The sequence below is a fragment of the Nicotiana tomentosiformis genome, chromosome 2, assembly GCF_000390325.3.
Source record: "Nicotiana tomentosiformis chromosome 2, ASM39032v3, whole genome shotgun sequence".
NCBI classification, from domain to species: Eukaryota; Viridiplantae; Streptophyta; class Magnoliopsida; order Solanales; family Solanaceae; genus Nicotiana; species Nicotiana tomentosiformis.
The window spans coordinates 27,343,905-27,362,413 of record NC_090813.1 but is presented as its reverse complement, the minus strand read 5'-3'; the positions used below and the strand labels follow the sequence as shown (position 1 = coordinate 27,362,413).

At 35.7% G+C, this 18,509-nt stretch overlaps 1 pseudogene; it reads left to right on the top strand.

Moving 5' to 3' along the window:
* The first annotated feature begins 1,668 nt into the window (after positions 1-1,668).
* LOC104112994 (aspartic proteinase 36-like) overlaps positions 1,669-18,509 on the top strand; it is a 32,712-nt pseudogene continuing 15,871 nt past the window's right edge.

Genomic DNA, 18,509 nt, shown 5'->3' with positions numbered 1-18,509 from the left:
TTAAACAAAAAATACAAGTTTGAATAAAGCATATTCTTGTCATTTTGTATTTTAATACAAATATTACTAATACATGTGTAAGTTATTCCACCTTCTACCTTGCATAAATAATACATAGATTCTCTCATAACTTATACATGTATTAGTTATGCGGAAAAGAAAAACATGAACCAAACATTATATTAGCAATGCTATATTTTATGTGGAAAAGAGGAAAAAATAACCAAACATTGTATAACTTATACTAGCTTCTATGTGGAGATTATTTTTTTCCCTTCTTTTAACCAAGCAATGTATAAAGTTACCCTAGTTTTAATACATAGATAACTCCTCTCTAACCGGCTACCAAACGACCCCTAAACACATGTATCTAACACTACCAGTCAACTTATTTAAGATTAATACTTCTTCCCTTTTGTATCCTGTTTGGGTAAGCTTCTCCAAGCTGAAAATTATTATTTTTTAATTTAAAGAAAATACTTTTTTTTCTAAAGTTGAAGTGTTTGGCCAAGCTTTTGGAAGAAAAAAAAAAGTATTTTTGAGTAGAAGCAGAAACATTTTTGGAGAAATAAAAAAAAGTAGTTTCTTTCCATAAACATTTTTTTGAGAAACACTTTTTTTTTTTGAAAAAAATACACTTAAAAGCACTTTTTAAAAACTTGGTCAAACACTAATTGCTGCTTAGAAGTACTTTTCAAATTAATTAGCCAAATACAAAATACTTTTCAAATTAATTAGCCAAACATAAACTGCTTCTCACCAAAAGTATTTTTGAAAAAAAATATTTCTCAAAATAAACTGATTTTTCCAGATTGGCCAAACGGACTATTAATTTGTTTGACAGTTTGATAACAAACGATTATTTATGAAAGACAAGATTTTTGACCCTTAAATAAATTTCAAAAACTAGTCTTCTAATAGACTGTTTGGCCAAGCTTTTTTTTTTGGGTCAAAAGTACTTTTTTGGCAAAAAATTGAAGTGTTTGGCCAAATTTTTAGAAAGAAAAAAGTACTTTTGACGAGTAGTAGAAACAGATTTTGAGAAGCAGAAAAATGTTTCTCTCCAAAAATACTTTTTCGAGAAGTACTTTTGAGAAAAATACACTTAGAAGTTGTTTTCAAAAGCTTGACCAAATACTAATTATTGTTCAAAAGTACTTTTTAAATTAATTAATCAAACACAAATAGATTCTCGCCAAAAGTACTTTTTTGAAAATCACTTCTCAAAATAAGCAAATTTTGAAACTTGGCCAAACATGCTATTAAGTATTAGACAATTTATTAGTGAGATATCCAATAAATCATGTCTATAGTAAAAATGAAAACTTAAAATTGAAATATTTCTAAACCAAAAAACGTAGCAGTCCTTCTAAAACAGACAAAAAAGAAAAGAAGTGCAGAACAAATTGAGACTGACGGAGTACTGATTTAGCTGGCCTTTGCTTTTTAAAAAAAGGTGAAAATGAATATTTCAGAAAAGGTTTAATTCGTTTTTGAAACGCTTTTCGTCCATTATATTGATGATAATCCTAAATTTCACCCATAATATTTGCTCCGAGCCGCAATTATTTGTAGAATTTGTGAACTTCAAAACTATTTCAGCTAAAATTCGTGCATGCAGTTGTGGATATGCTGGCGACGGCTGGCATGATGTTGTTGATGAAGGTGATGGCGGTTATCGCCGCTGCCGAAGACGGTGCGGTGGGGGGTAATTTTCCGGCGGGGGTACTGAATTTGGAAAGAGTGTTGCCTCTGAATCATAAGGTGGAGTTGGAGGAGCTTATAGCTAGAGACGGAGCTAGACACTCTCGAATTTTGCAGAATTTTGCCGGCGGAGTCGTCGATTTTCCAGTTATAGGTTCATCCGACCAATTTCTCTTCGGCTATCTTTGTTTACGATTAGCTGAAAAGAATTACTAGCTCATTTGTGTTCTGTTATTACTGTGCCATTTTTCTAAAGCTTCAGTTTCATTTATTTGAATAGTAATTAATTTCGGCGAAATTTGGGAATGTTTTTCTTTATAAGGTTATGCCATGTGGCCTGTGGTACCTTTCCAGACAGTTTTTATTTATTTGATGCACAAAGAAATTTTTTTGTGACTTGGTGGATGATAGAGGTGGATTTAAGATTTGAATTTTATGGATTGTAGTTCGGCATTCTACCATACTATCACATCCCATTTAGCTTACTGGGTTCAAAATATATTATTTGTAGTTATGTACTGAATTTTGTAACAAATTTACTGAGTATGAGGCTATGAGCCAAAGCGAACCCATAACATTAACACTACCCTGGCCGATGAATTGGAATTTTTCTTGTACTCTTTCATTTTTAGTTTGATGACAATTGATCAAGAAAAGGTCTTAGGCGCTTGGGTTTTATATAATTATGTTGAATTTCTGTTATTCGTGCATACATCTATTTTGCATTTGTTCTCTCATAAGGTCTCTTTTTGAAGAGCGAGCGATTCTTGCGGTTGCAAGATATAAAACTGTACTTTGCATGGTATGCACTTGCTATTTTGTTGTTGGTGGGTCCTGAGATTGAAAGGTATAAAAACATATATTGCATGATGAAGTTTTTTCTGTTGTGTTATTGGTGTTGATCCAATGTTATTTGTACTGATGGAGTTGGTTTTATTCTAATCTATTTACTTTAATTCTTATTCTTTCTTGTCTGATGTAGAATTTTTAATTGAACTTGATGAGTTCCATATGAGGGTCATTTCTAACGTATGATCAAATTGGACATTTTCTTTGTGTTATTATTGAAGTTGATCATCTTACTGATTGCAGTTACGCACTGTGATGGCTTAAAATATTATCTTTAAATTTAATAAGTAATTCTGTGTTCCAAGACCTCGAATGCACTATTTATCATTCCTCGACTTGCGTGCGCAATTCGTAAAATTTTCCGAAAAGTTTTCATGTGAAAAATAGATTAAAATATGAAATAGAGCTTTAAAACTTAACTGAGTTGACTTTGGTCATTATTTTTAGCAAACGGATCCAGATCAGTATTTTGACAGTTCCGTTAGCTCTGTATCGTGATTTGGGACTTGAGCGTATGCCCGAAATTTAATTTGGAGGTTCCTAACTCAAGTTATGACCATTTAACGGAGCTAGCAATTTAAAGGCTAAAGATTTCTAAGTTTGACCACGGGGTTGACTTTTTGATATCGGAGCCAGAATCCGATTCTGAAAATTTGAACAACTCAGTTATGTCATTTATGACTTGTGTGCCAAATTTGAAGTCATTCTGGATTCATTTAATATGCTTTGGCACGAGATTTGCAAATTGAAAAGTTTAAAACTCAAAGTTTTGAATCGGGGTATGAATTATAATTTCAGCGTTGTTTGATGTGATACAAGACCCCGAGTAAGTCCGTATTATGTTATTGGACTTGTTGGTATATTCGTACGGGGTCCCGAGTACCCCGAAAGTGATACAGATTTAAATCGGATCAAGAATTGTACTTAAGCAAAATCTAAATTTTTCCTTCTGTTGTAATCGCACCTGCGGATTTTTGACCGCAGGTGCGAGCTTGCAGAAGCGAGCCTTCCATCGCAGATGCGCCCAGGCGTGTCCAGGCTTCGATCGCAGAAGCGGACAGCTTCTCGCAGAAGCATGTCCGCAGATGCGCACCAAATCACGCAGATGCGGACATACGCTGGCAGCCCCTTTTTCCGCAGATGCGAGATTTTCTCGCAAATGCGAACTCGCAAGTGCGAGCCCAGGCACCGCAGGTGCGAAAATGTCTGGGCTGTGTATAAATCGAAGAGTCCGATATTATTTTCACATTTTGGTCGTTTTGAGCTCAGTTAAGGCAGAATTTTGGGCGAATTTCACGGGAAAAATTGGGGTTAGTATTCCTTATTCTATATTGATTATATTTCATGATTCCATACTCATTTACATCATGAATCCGTGAATTTATGGAAGAAAAATCAGATTTTTATAAAATCTTTCAAAAACGAAAAGTTAAGATTTCAAGGTCCATTTGATATCGGAATTGGACAATTTTTGTATGGTTGAACTTGTATCGGAACGGGTATTTTCGAATTTTGCGTGTTTTTTCAGGATTTGAAATGTGGGTTCCACTGTCGAATATTTAAATAAATTTCGAATTTTTATCCGAAAAATTTATAAATTCATATGGAATTAATTCCTATGATTAGTATTGAATATATCGAATTGTTTGTGAATAGATTTGAAGCTTTCGGAGACAAATTTAAAAGGAAAAATTGTGGTTGAGTAATTGATTAGAATTTGCAAAGCGAGGTAAGTATTCTATTGATTGGAATAGAAACCTTAAATTATTTGTTACGTGAAATGCATGTGAACGACGTATAGACAAGGTGACGAGCGTCTATATATCGTCAAATTAATTGTTTGCATAATTATTTGAAAATCCTAAATTTGTCTTAATATACGAATTAATTGTTATAACAAGTGTTTCTCTCTTATTCTTTGTCAAATATTAAATCTTGAATTCCTGCAATAATTGCTACATATTTATTTGATTTATGTGCATTAATTGCTATTTGACATTTAACATATTAAATATTAAACTACCTATTTTCTCTATGATTTTCATAATAAATTATTAATTGTCATTGTTTGGTTCATAAATAAATTATAATTATTGTGTGTCTTGATGCTTAATAATTTCTCATTGTACGTGGTATTTATTGGAGTAAGTTTTATTATATTTATGAGTTGTTTAAAGTTATATTGGGGGAACGGGTTGCACGCCACAACGGAAATGAAAGTATATATATATATATATATATATATATATTGGGGGATCGGATTGCACGCCGCAATAGACTTATTTAAAATGGGGATCGGATTGCACGCCGCAATAGACTTATTTAAAATTTAATATTGGGGGATCGGATTGCACGCCGCAACAGACTTATTTAAAAGTCTATATATATACTTGATTGAAATAAATATATGACAGACTTGATTAAAAGGAATATATTGGGAGAGCGGGTACAGAATTAAATGTGAATATATTGTGAGAGCGGGTTGCACGCTGCAACAGAATTAGGCGAAATAATAATGGATTATGACTGCTGAGTTGGCTTCAATTATTATAAATGAGTTACCTGATTTATTTTTATTATTTGTTGTTGTTATTAATATTGCGTACATGTTAATGTAAGTGAACCGCCTTAGCCCCGTCACTACTTTGTCGAGGTTAGGCTCTGCACTTACCAGCACATGGGGTCGGTTGTACTGATACTACACTCTACACTTCTTGTGCAGATTTCGGAGTTGGTCCTATCGGCGTGCCATAGACTTGCTCGGATTTCAGCTACTCGGAGGAGACTTGAAGTATAACTGCATGGCGTCCGCAGTTCTGAAGTCCCCGTCTATTTTACTTTACCTGTGTATTTATTTTCAGATAGCTTTATTTTATTCAGACCTTTATTTGTACTATTCTAGAAGCTCGTGCACTTGTGACACCAATTCTGAGATGGTATTTAGACATCGTTGTTTTGATGGATTATTCACTACATTTCAGACTTTACTTCCGTATTTGTTCTTTGATTATTAATAAATTTAAAAATTATTTTAAAAATAGATAATATTATTCTAACATTGGCTTGCCCAACAAGTAAAATGTTATGTGCCATCACGGTCCGAAGGTGGAAATTTTGGGTCATGATAGCCGGTAGCAATTAGCATATATTGTGATGTATGTCTCTTTCTACACAGCGAATGCTATTGACCATCGTCTTTTTCTAGTTTTCTTTGCTTATTTTAGCTTTTACTAATTTTAGGGTACGCACGTTGCGCGTGTTCCCCACATCAATAAGTAATTAATTTTCAAAAACTCACATAAGTATTATATTAAACAGTATCTTTGAGTTCTAATAAAAATAAAATATATAACTTTATAAAAGTATATATGTTGATCCCAAATCCAACCCAATGAAAGTACTTAAATTTTGTAAGAATATCTTATGAAATATTTTGTTATTTTTATGCCTTAATATCGAACAAACAAGTAAAACAATTACTTTTATCACGACGAGTTGGCCTGTAATTCATATAAAATTTAATAAGTGAAAATTTAAGTTTTAAAATGACTATTGTTGAGTCAATAATTTACAATAATAAACTAATATATAAAAATATACGGAGTTGTCATTTGTTATAATATTTATAAAAATAAAAAGAAAAATAATTAACTATAACTCATTTAGAATATATATCATCTTCTATTATTTCATCCTTATTATTTCAAGTTTGCATACGCCAATAGAAAACTATTTATTGATTATATGTTATTTTACAATTATTGAGTAAATTCTATACATTTATAGATGATGTTTGCAAGTCAAAAATTATTGAGTGTAGCTTTAAATATTATATAAAACTTTTTAAAAATATAATTTTAATTAATTTTTAAATCCTAAATACTAAAATTTTTAACATGGAATGTATTATAATTATGGTACAAACTTCAAAAAAGTAAATAATTTATTTAAAGTAAAATCTTAATTGATTTAAAATTTAAAATATTAGAATTTTTTATCTATTTCAAATAAAGAGTTATTAATAACTAAAACTTTAGTTGATTTAAAAAATTTAATATTAAATAAATAATTAAATATCGTGAACAAAATTTGTATCTAAAAATATAAAATAATTAATAAAGGAGATAAATCAATATTAAACTAACATTGAAATCCTTATCAAATGCTCATTCCTAATGTCTATATACGTTGAATAAAGGGGAAAAATTTACAAACAAATTGTTTGAATGGTATAAGGTCAACTTAATCAATTACTCGTTTAAGTAAAATGTCAAAATAAAAAAGTGACTACTACCTTAAGTCATAATGTTAACTACACACGTTTATAAGACAAAAAAGTTTTGGTGGGATTAATCTACATAATTAAAATAAGGAAATATTTACTAATAAGTCAAATTTTAGTTAATTTTAAAATCCCAGATATTAGGAAGTTAATTAAATGACTATTCCTATATAGTAGGGAATTAATTAAATGAATATTCCTAAATATTAGGAAAATAATTGAATGACTATTTTGTCTAGTGTAAACTTTAAATTTGAAGGGTAAAAAAGGCGAACGACATTTCGCTAAGGGCGTTCGTGCTTTTAATATAGTATAGATTATACAAATGTAAAACTAGGATCTCCGCCAAGAGAATACAATGTGCAGATTGATTCTTGGAGCGATATCTTGTGGGTTACATGTCGTTCCTGCAACAACTGTCCTCGAACAAGTGAACTTGGGGTAGAGCTCGTATTATTGTTACTTCTTTAGATTTTTTGTATAAATTATTATATTGGACACTTGTGTTCTTGCAGGTTGAGCTCAACTTCTATGATGCTGCGAGCTCATCAACTTCATCTCTCATCTCTTGTTCGGATCCAATGTGTGCCTCAACTGAGTGCTCTAGTGAAACAAATCAGTGCGCTTACACCTTTCGTTACGGAGACGGAAGTGGTACAACAGGCTATTACGTGTCATATTTATTATATTTTGACACATTCCTCGCAACCTCGCTGATTGCCAACTCTTCAGCACCAATTGTTTTTGGGTAAGTGTGATTACTTAGATGGCTATATGGATGTACCCTTGTGTGTATGTGGAACTGATACCAATTATTAAAGCATTTTAAAAAGGAGATGTCAACCAAAGGAAGCTCCTAATGACCTTGATTAGTGTGTTAGGATCCAACAAGGATTTGAGCTAATTTCAATAATAAAAGGCAATTGCAAACAAGTGGGATAATTTTCTGATTTTTTTTGTAAATAGAAATGGATACCAAATTACAAATCTAAAGAAGCAAAATTAAGCTAAGCTAACAAAATAGAAACTCGACTCTATAACTGGAAGATCTGCAGAAATTAGAGAAGAAGAGGAAGTTAGAATCTGAGAGAAAATGAGAAGAAGAAGGAGGAGAGTGAGAGAAAAGAGTGGAAGGGAGTGAGACCTGAAATCCGTTATGCCCTTTCTCTCTTTCTTCGTCTGGTTTATAACAACCCAGTGTGACGTGGCTTAATGTCGTCCCTTGCTGCTCATTAACAGAGTTTCAATCGCGGCCGTTAATTTTTAAAAGTTAGTTACTCCTTCTTGTGGCATTAGCTCTAGTTCGAACCCAGCTAACAATACCTCGTCACTCCTATTCTGCTACAGCTTAGATCATTACATACCCTCTCCCTTCAAACCATCCTTGACCTCAAGGATGAGGATCAAAATCAGGAAAGTTTGCCTTGATAAAGTGATAGTCCTCCCATGTTGCATCTTCCGGTGGCAAATTGGACCATTGCAATAATACCTTTACAGTTGTTGTATTGTTCTTCTTCACCATCTCTCTTTGTAGGATTGCGACTAGCTTTACTAAAAATTATCCATCTTTGCTAGTGCTAGGTAGTACAATTTGCACGACTACCATGTTGCCAACCTTCCTTTTGAGTAGGGATACATGAAATACAGGATGTACTTTAGAATCTGGAGGCAGTTCTAATTTGTATGCTACCTGACCAATTCGAGCAAGTATCTGGTAAGGCCCATAATATTTAGAGCTGAGCTTCAGATTCTTCCTTAGCGCAATAGAAGTCTGCCTATATGGCTGGAGTTTTAAGTAAACCATGTCACCAACTTGGAATTCTCTTTCAGTTATCTTCTTGTCAGCATAATATTTTACCCTTTCATGTGCCTTACTTAAGTTGTCCTTAAGCAATTGCTGCATTTGTTGTCTTCTCATGACGGCATCTTCAGCAGCTGGAACTATGGTTTCAAGGCGTTGGCCAATGGACAAGTGAGGTGGAGAATAACCATATAAAGCTTCAAAGGGAGTGCACTTCAGACTGGTGTGGAAGTTGGTGTTGTACCACTATTCTGCAGCACTTAGCCATTGTTTTCAATTAGTAGGTCTGCTAGCAATCATGCATCTGAGGTAGTTTTCCAAACATTTATTCACCCTCTCAGTTTGTCCATCACTTTGGGGATGATATGCTATAGTATAATGCAACTGAGTGCCTAGTAATTTAAACAATGCCTGCCAAAAGTTACTTAAGAAGACCATGTCTCTGTCAGTAACAATGGACTCAGGTGTTCCATGAAGGCTATGCACCTTCTTCCAGAACAAGTCAGCTACTGTTGCAGCAGTATAAGGGTGAGATAGAGCCATGAAGTGGGCATACTTTGTCATTCTGTCCACCACTACTAGTATCACATCTTTATTTCTTGATCTAGGCAATCCTTCAATGAAATCCATACTAATATGACTCCATGCTTGGTTAGGAATAGGAAGGGGTTGCAATAGACCTGGATATGCCACATTGTCATCCTTACTCCTGACACACACATCACAGCTCGCCACAAAGTTAATAACCATTTGCTTCATCCCAGCCCAATAGAACAGTTGTGATAGCCTTTTGAGTGTTCCCAATTGCCCAGAATGACCACCCATGGGTGAGTTGTGAAAAGTAGCAATCAGTTGTTGTCTTAGGTTGCCATTACTTCCAACATAAACCTTCCTTTTTTTCCTGAGCACACCAGAGGAATAATGCCACACACTGGGACCTTGCAAGTCAACTGTAAGCTGAGCAATTAGATCTATAGCCTGGGGATCAACTTCATAACTTGAAGCTATGTCCTGCATCCATGAGGGAACTGAAGTACTGATAGCCATTAGTTGTGCAGTCACCCGAGGTAGATTGATGCCTCCATTCTCATATTGTCTAGATAAAGCATCTGCCACTCTATTTTCAGCCCCCTTTTTATATTGTACCTCATAATCGAGCCCCAATAATTTTGTCACTCCTTTCTGTTGGACAACAGTGGTGACCCTTTGCTCTAATAGGTACTTCGGGCTGTGATGGTCAGTTCTGATCACAAAGTGTTTGAACTGCAAGTAGTGTCTCAATTTATCAACTGCATTCAGTAGAGCCATATACTCTTTCTCATAAATGGACTTGTCCCTGTGCCTTGGGGCTAAGACCTTGCTGAAATAGGCCACTGGCCTACCCTCCTGCATTAGTACAGCCCTAATTCCACTATGGCTAGCATCTGTTTCCACTGTGAACTCCTTAGAGTAATCAGGTAATATCAGCACTGGGGTGGAAGTCATAGCAGACTTGAGTGCTGAGAAGGCTAGTTCAGCCTCATCATTCCATTTGAATGAATCCTTCTTGAGAAGATCAATAAGTGGTCTGCATATGGCACCATAACCAGCAACATACTTCCTGTAGTAACCTGTTAGACCCAAAAAACCTCTGAGTGACTTAACTGAACTAGGTCTGGGCCATTCAACCATGGCCTGTATCTTGGTTAGATCAGTGGAAACACCTTCCTTAGTGATCACATGGCCTAAGTACTCAACTTGAGCCTTCCCAAATGAACACTTGGATTTTTTTGCAAATAGAGAATGGTCTCTCAGCAAAGCAAACACAGCAGCTAAATGTTCAACATGCCTTTCCAGTGATTCACTATAGATAAATATGTCATCAAAAAAGACTAAGACAAATCTTCTTAAGTATGGTTGAAAAACCTGGTTCATTAGTGCTTGGAAGGTTGCAGTAGCATTCGTCAATCCAAACGGCATAACCTTGAACTCATAATGGCACATATGTGTTCTGAAAGCAGTCTTAAAAACATCCTCTTCCCTCATTCTGATCTGGTGATAGCCAGCTCTCAAATCCACCTTAGAAGAAATCACAGAACCATGAAGCTCATCCAATAAATCATCCATAATGGGAATTGGATATTTATCCTTTATAGTGATATCATTTAGCCCCTATAGTCGACACAGAACCTCCATGTCCCATCCTTTTTCTTAACAAGAAGAGCTAGGGAAGAAAAGGGAGATTGGCTCTGCTGAATGATGCCATTTGTCAGCATCTTCTTAACTTGTCTCTCTAGTTCATTCTTCTGATAATAGTTCTACTTGTAGGGCCTCAAACTCACAGGCATGGCACCTGGCTTGAGAGGAATTGAGTGGTCCAGTGCTCTAGTAGGAGGTAGTAAATTAGGCTCAGCAAACACATCATCATACTGCTCTAGCACTGCTTGGATAGCTTTTTCCACTTGGTCCTGTCCGGTGGCTACCACTGAGTTTATCATGAACAAATGAGATAGGAGTGCTTGCCCTTTCTTAAGCACCTTGCCTATAGTTTTACTGGAAATCATACTTAGCTTGCCTTCTTCTGGAATTCCATGCAGTACCAGCTTATTTCCCTTTCTCCCAATGGTAACACAGTTCTTCTCATGGTCAAACTTAGTAGGATTGTGTGTCTTCATCCAGTCGTTTCCCAGCTTAATGTCACACCCACCCAATGGAATGATGAGTAAGTCTTCCTTGAAAGGTCTGCCCTGCATTTTCCACATAAAACCTTTACAGTGAGAGGTACACATGACATAGTTCCCATCAGCAACTGTCACTCTCACTGGTGGACAATAAGTAGCCTGATGACCAGTCTTCTTTATAGTGTTCCCATCTATAAAACTATGAGTACTGCCAGAATCAACCAGCAATGCTAGGTTCCTATTTTTGACAGAACCCCTGACCAAGATGGAGTTAACTCCTTGATTATTCCCTGATAACGCACTCATACATACAGCTTCTTGCACAACTTGCTCTAAACCCCCTTCAATTATTAAGTCTGCAAGGGAAGGGTCCTCACTATCATTAGGGCATTCTAGGGCAGCTTCCATCTCTCCAAACAAACAATTCAATTGTTTCTTCTCGTGTACTTCTCCCCACATCTAAAGCACAGGTGATTGTTCCTTCGATACTCATAAACTTCAGGGCTAAGCCTGAATGCATTAGGCTTAACAGTAGGATTCACTGCAGTTTTGACACTGGTGCTATTACTCCCCACAGCTGGTGGTCTAATACTAACTTTATTCTTCTTTTGTGCAGCTTCTATAGCCATCTCTTACAGCCTAGACTGTTCAATGGCAAACTTCAGTATAGTGGGCTTGAACAACTTCACTCCAAATCGAATTTCTTCCTTCAGAGCTCCTATGAAGCTAGAGATAAAATAAGATTCATCAAGATGAGGGTTCCTGATTAACATCTGAGCCTTCATATCCTCAAACTTTCCCAGAAACTCATCTATTGTACCAATTTGACTTAGCTTATTGAATTCCTCCACTATGTCGTCCATCACTGCATCCCCAAACCTACAGATCAATTCTTCCTTAAACTTAGTCCAACTGATCTCTCCTTCACTCAATGTGAGAGAGTGGTACCAAGTTTTAGCCAATCCATTCAAGTAAAGTGCAGCCGCCTCTACTTTGTGATTGTCCAGAGTTCGATATAAATTGAAATATCTTTCACATTTTTGAATCCATACCTTGGGTTCATGTCCTTCGAAGCTGGGTAATTCCCATTTAGGAGGGGGAACTGGGATAATCTGATTTCTGTTTGGCCTCATCTCCTGCACTGGCAGAGGTAGCAACCCATCGCCTTGACGATTATCACCCTGGACTCTATTGGGAAGCCTCTCTAGAGTGGTCAATCTATCGAGAATCAGTTCTAGGATGCCTTGAATCCCTGTTTGTGTGTCGCAAAATTCCTGCTGACTGGTGAGTACCTGCTCCAATATTTCGTCATGTTTCACGAGTTTTTCATCCATGAGTTTGAGACGAGTTCATTCAGCCATTCTCACCACAGAGTCGCAGAATCGAGGCTCTGATATCAAATGTCAGGATCCAACAAGGATTTGAGCTAAATTCAATAATAAAAGGCAATTGCAAACAAGTGGGTCAATTTTCTGATTTTTTTATAAATGGAAATGGATACCAAATTACAAATCTAAAGAAGCAAAATTAAGCTAAGCTAACTAAATGGAAACTCGACTCCATAGCTGGAAGATCTGCAGAAATTAGAGAAGAAGAAGAGGAAGTTAGAATCTGAGAGAGAATGAGAAGAAGAAGGAGAGTGAGAGAAAAGAGTGGAAGGGAGTGAGACCTGAAATCTGTTATGCCCTTTCTCTCTCTCTCTTCGTCTGGTTTATAACAACCCAGTGTGACGTGGCTTAATGTCGTCCCTTGCTGCTCATTAACGGAGGTTCAATCGCGGCCGTTAATTTTTAAAAGTTAGTTACTCCTTCTTGTGGCATTAGCTCGAGTTCGAACCCAGCTAACAACACCTCGTCACTCCTATTCTGCTACAGCTTAGATCATTACATAGTGTGGCAAGCCTTTCTTAAAGAAAAGACCCACTAGATGAGGCCGGTCATTGAAGTGAAAATATGGCTAAGTTGGAGACGAAATACTATTGGACTTTAATTAGCTAACTAGAAGTTGCCAACACGAAATTGGATAAATCAGTAATGAAGTACAAGTTTGTCATTATGCGTGACAGTGTGAGTGTTAATAGCAGTCAAGGTTTGATCGCATAGCAAGACAAACTTCACACAAACCAGCAAGTTAAATTATTCGTAACCAGGCAACATGCTTCACTAGAAGTTTTAGCTCTATATTTGGGGGGGGGGTGGATTTTTCATATTACAATATGGTCCCCCCTTTCTTGGCAAAAAGAAATATCATTACTGGTGGTGGAAAGACTACAAATTGGAAAATTAGAAGTCATGCTAAAATGGAACCAAAAATATCTGAAACATAGAGAAGTAACAGTTTATGAGTATATTTCAATTTTTTTTATGTTTTTCTAACCAAGGTTTTGATTTAGTATTAGACCATACTTCACCTAAAAAGCTAGCTGAAATATTTGTAACTAGGCAGCATGATTTACTCTACTCAATGGGTAATGTGATGCTTCAATGGTGATCAGATGTGCAGAAATACTTCATTCATTTCTTTTTGTAGGGAAAGTTAGTAAATAAACTTGAGCTTCTCAAGCATGCTCTAACATTTTGAAGATGTCATTTGACATAATGGTTTACGTTTTGTATCCTTAAACAATTTTTTGTTTTCTCGCGATTCTATGTTTATATGCCCTTTTTTTTAATGTTCTATTTGTTCTATGATGGTCTCTTTTAACCAGGGCATGCATTTGCTTTTCAGCAGAAGCTTATACTTTGATTTGAAATCAAAACAGGTACAGTACCTCTCAGTCTGGGGACCTGACCAAGATGGATAGAGCAATTGATGGGGATTTTTGGGTTTGGTCCACAGGACCTTTCAGTAATATCTCAACTATCTGCACGCGGAATTTCTCCAAAAGTGTTTTCACATTATTTGAAAGGAGAGGGCAATGGTGGAGGTATACTAGTTCTTGGTGAGATTTTGAATCCGAGCATCGTTTATAGTCCCCTTGTTCCATCACAGTACGTATTACATTTTTAATTACTCTATGATGAACTCTTTTATTCTAGATACTTAGAAATAAAAAGTTTCGTATGTGCAGTGTACCCTTATGTTCTATGATAACCATTGTGTTCTTAATAGTTTGTGATACTGGTAGTGCATGACAAAATGTCAAAAAAGATCCCATGATTGCTATTTGGTTGCAGTCATTATGCCTTCTAAAGCTTGTATATCTACATTAATGTGGATTATTGGTCCTTCTTTCTAAGAATTGTTAGTAAGTGATTTGTGCATTAGGTTTGACATCCTTCAGCGCATGCAAATATTTATTGCCCACACAGCTCTTGACAAACAGGCTTTCTGTGCAGTAGTGATTTCACTAGTAGAATTCTACACAGCTTTTGTGAAGTTTTTCTTCCATCAGCGTTAGTGTAATAGGCATTTGCAAGATATCAACATGCAGTTACGCTGCTTCTCTATGCGAATCTTTGTTAATATAGGAAAGTTGAAAAAACTTTTACATTGTATATTTTCATGACTATCCTATTGTAATGCAATTGAATCGAAAGTCTGTAATTTAATACCCAGTAGCAAACAATTATTATAATTTTTCTTGGAATGAGATTTCAAATTATTCGGCATTTATTACTTGTTTAGTTTTCTATGTCATACTGAAAAACTTTTGAATTTGAAAAGAGAGGGATAACTTGCAACCATGAGGTTGGGTTCAAGTCACCATGGGAGCAAGGTGGGCTTGGATTGTGGCACTTACAATATAAAAAAATAAATTCTTGTTAGAAAGAAATCTGTGCCTTTAGAATACTTGCTAGAGCATAATTCAATTTTATCTATTTCATTCTTATCCAACTATTCTGGTGAAGAAGCAGTCCTCAATTTGTCCTTCCCTTCTGCATATTTGAATAGATAAATGATCAGGAAGCAGTGACAAGTGACTACTTGATACTTCGATTGCGAGAAAAATTCTTTCTCGCTTGATAGTAGGGGAGGCCCTCACGGTGTGAGATAATACTGGGTATGTTGTTGTTATTGATAGTAGGGGAGGCCTTCTGTTCAGTAGGGCAGACGTAAGGTAGCATCTTCCGTTCAGTAGGGCAGACGTAAGGTAGCAGCCCTAGACTATAATCATATCTAGAGCCCTACTGTCACTCCCTCAGCACCTTCCCCCACCCCCACCCCTAAAAAAAATAAAAGAAAAAACAAAGAGTGAGAGGAAGTGATTAAGCAACATTGGGTTCTTGATATAAGTCATGTATAGATTAAGCAGCATTGGGTTCTTGACAAAGTCTACAGTCCAACAACTTGGTATTCCATGAAACGTTTCAATATGTGCTATGCTTCTCAACTAGGTTGCCCAAATCCTCCAAAAGTACCGTTGCACTCATGTCGGTGTTAGGTGTTTGTCCTGATTTTCTTACCATATTTGGTTCTCTTATTTCTTGAAGGAAGGGCAACATATTTAATTTTTTCTAAGAAAAATATAATTCTTCCATATTTGGCTAGTCCTTTTTCTTGGAGGAAAAGGCTTTGCACTTTTATAAATTGGAGATTATTTCTTCTCATTCAGCAACATTCACTTGTGATAGTGTGTGTCACTTTTCGGGAAAAGTGTTAGTGTGTCACTTGTGTTTGCGTCTTTGTGAGGTTGTTCTCTCGATAATTTATACTTTCTTTTATATAGTGGATTGCTCATTTCTGCCCGTGGACGTAGGTCAATTGACCGAACCGCGTTAAATATTTGTGTCTCTTTTGGTATATTTCTCTTTTGCAATCTGATTTATCCTCATTGACGGTATGCTTTACTAGCTTCCGCATGACACCTCATTATTCCGGTCCTAACAAGTGGTATCAGAGCAAGGTTCAAGACATGTTCATCTTGGAGGGTTTAGTTCTAGCCGCAATCTATTTGACGGTGATAAAGATTTTTATTTGAGAAATTTGACCGGAGTGCTACTCATGTTAGACAAACTAATTTGGAGATATGACATGTTGAAGGTTATGTGAAGACGGTGAATCAAGTTTATTTTGTTAGAAAATTCAAGCCAAAAAGGAGAATTGCTAGGTGTTTGTCCTGATTTTTTTTTTACCATATATGGTTCTCTTATTTCTTAAAGGAAGGGCAACATATTTACCATAATTGATTTTTCCTTTTACGAAAAGGAAAATATAATTCTTCCATATTTGGCTAATCCTTTTTCTTGGAGGAAAAGGTTTTGGACTTGATGTTCAGTCAAAAATGCATATATTTAACCATTTTTGCCTCATATTCTAGTACATATAATCATCTTTTGAGTGTTAATTATATTACTTTATACTTAATATTATATTTTAATTGTGTAAGAATAAAGCGTAAAAATGAAGAGATTTGGAGCAAAATTGAATAAAACGCGGAACAAAAGAAAGAAAAATAAAAGAATAAAATAAGGTGACAAAGTGGGGAGGGGGGGGGGGACACCCTTTCGGTGTTTCCCCCCAAATGTAAGACCTAAATTGCTCGGACACGGTAATTTGGGTGTTGTACCCGTGTCGACATGACACTGACACGGGTAACGGTGTGGGATCTGTGTCGGATTCTGTCAGACAAGATCGGGTGTGTTGACCAAACAGAGAAGGAAAAGGTTTTGTACTGGAAAAAAACAGAGACATGGAAAAGGTTTTGTTGGGGAAGAAGACTCACAGAAGGAAAGAAGAAGAGGTGAGTGTAGAGAAGAACGGATGAAGAAGAAGACTTAGAGACAAATTAGGATATGCTTTTTGACCATTAAAAAGTGATATGTTTTTTGACCATTTTTTACTTTCTTGTTGTTATGACCACGTTTACTGTAGCATATATAAGTGTGCAAATATTTTTGTCTCGGGCCCACCACTGTCCTAACTTTTTTATATTTGATTTACTCTTATTTATACATTTCAATTGACTGTAAATGGCTTTTTTGTTTCAGGCCCACCACTGTTCTAACTTTTTATATTTGATTTACTCTTAATAATACATTTCAATTGACCGTAAAAGGACAAGTTTTTCTTGATCCCAAAAAACTATACGTGAAGATTGCTTTGAAATCTTTAAGCTTTTGATTCTTTTGACTATCTAAAATAAGGAAACAATAGCAAAAATACAAATAAAGAAGAAATTCATATTAACAAGTTATATGTAAGTACTCCACATAATTTAGAGATATATTTATTTTTATATTTGAATTATTTTTAGCCGATCCCCGCACCCGTGTCGGTTCTAGGATTCGTATCCCCGAATCTTAAAATTTTCATCTTAAAGGATCTGACCTCTAGATCCATACCCGTGTCGGACACCCGTACCCGTGTCAGAGCAACTTAGTGTAAGACAAAAGGGAAGGGCAATTCAATTGAAAGCAAAGAAGGAATTGTGCGTGCAAAAACTCATTGGTTTCTGCGCCAGGGCCCGCGCTGGTCTGGACGTTGTGTTGCGTGACTTTTCCTATTTCACTCAGAACAAGGTTATTTCGGCCCTACACGTCCCCCAACTCGTATAAAAAGGGTCCTAAACCTATTTTGGAAAAGGTAGAATATTTTGTCACACCTCGTTTTGCCCCAAAAGATATATGTGTTATGGATTGTTGTGGGTTAAAGAATTTTTCCAATTAAAGTGATAAATTAGAATAGGGATTATTTTATTTACACAGTTGCCACTTGTAATTGAATTTTTGGATGTTCCAAGTCACCTTTTATTTGAATCCCTAGTCAAAGGAAGGTTTGACTCTATTATTATTGGTATGCGAAAATAAAGTCCGGGTAAGGAATTCTGTTGACCGGGGAGAAGTTGTAAGGCATTCCCCGAGTCCCGTGGTTCTAGCACGGTCGTTTTATTGACTACAACTTAGCTTGAATTAATTTTAGATAAACTGTGATTTATTGGTTTTCATGTTTTATCTGTCCACTTTTATATTAAAATATGGAATTATCTTTGAAACGAATCACATGTGTGAATCCGTTTTGTTTATTGTGCCAAAATTATGTCACGTGTACGCGCACGCAATTAATAATATTTTTATTATATTTAAGGTTGTTTCGCCCAAAGTTGCGCGAACGCATACCTTAATTTTAGTTTTGGGAATTGTAATTATGTCACTCGAACGTATATATAATCACGATGATTCAATTAATTATGAGTACGCCTAAAGCATTCTAGCACATTCATGATTTGTTTCTTTCCTAAGTTTGAGATTATTGTGAAGGCCATGAATTATGT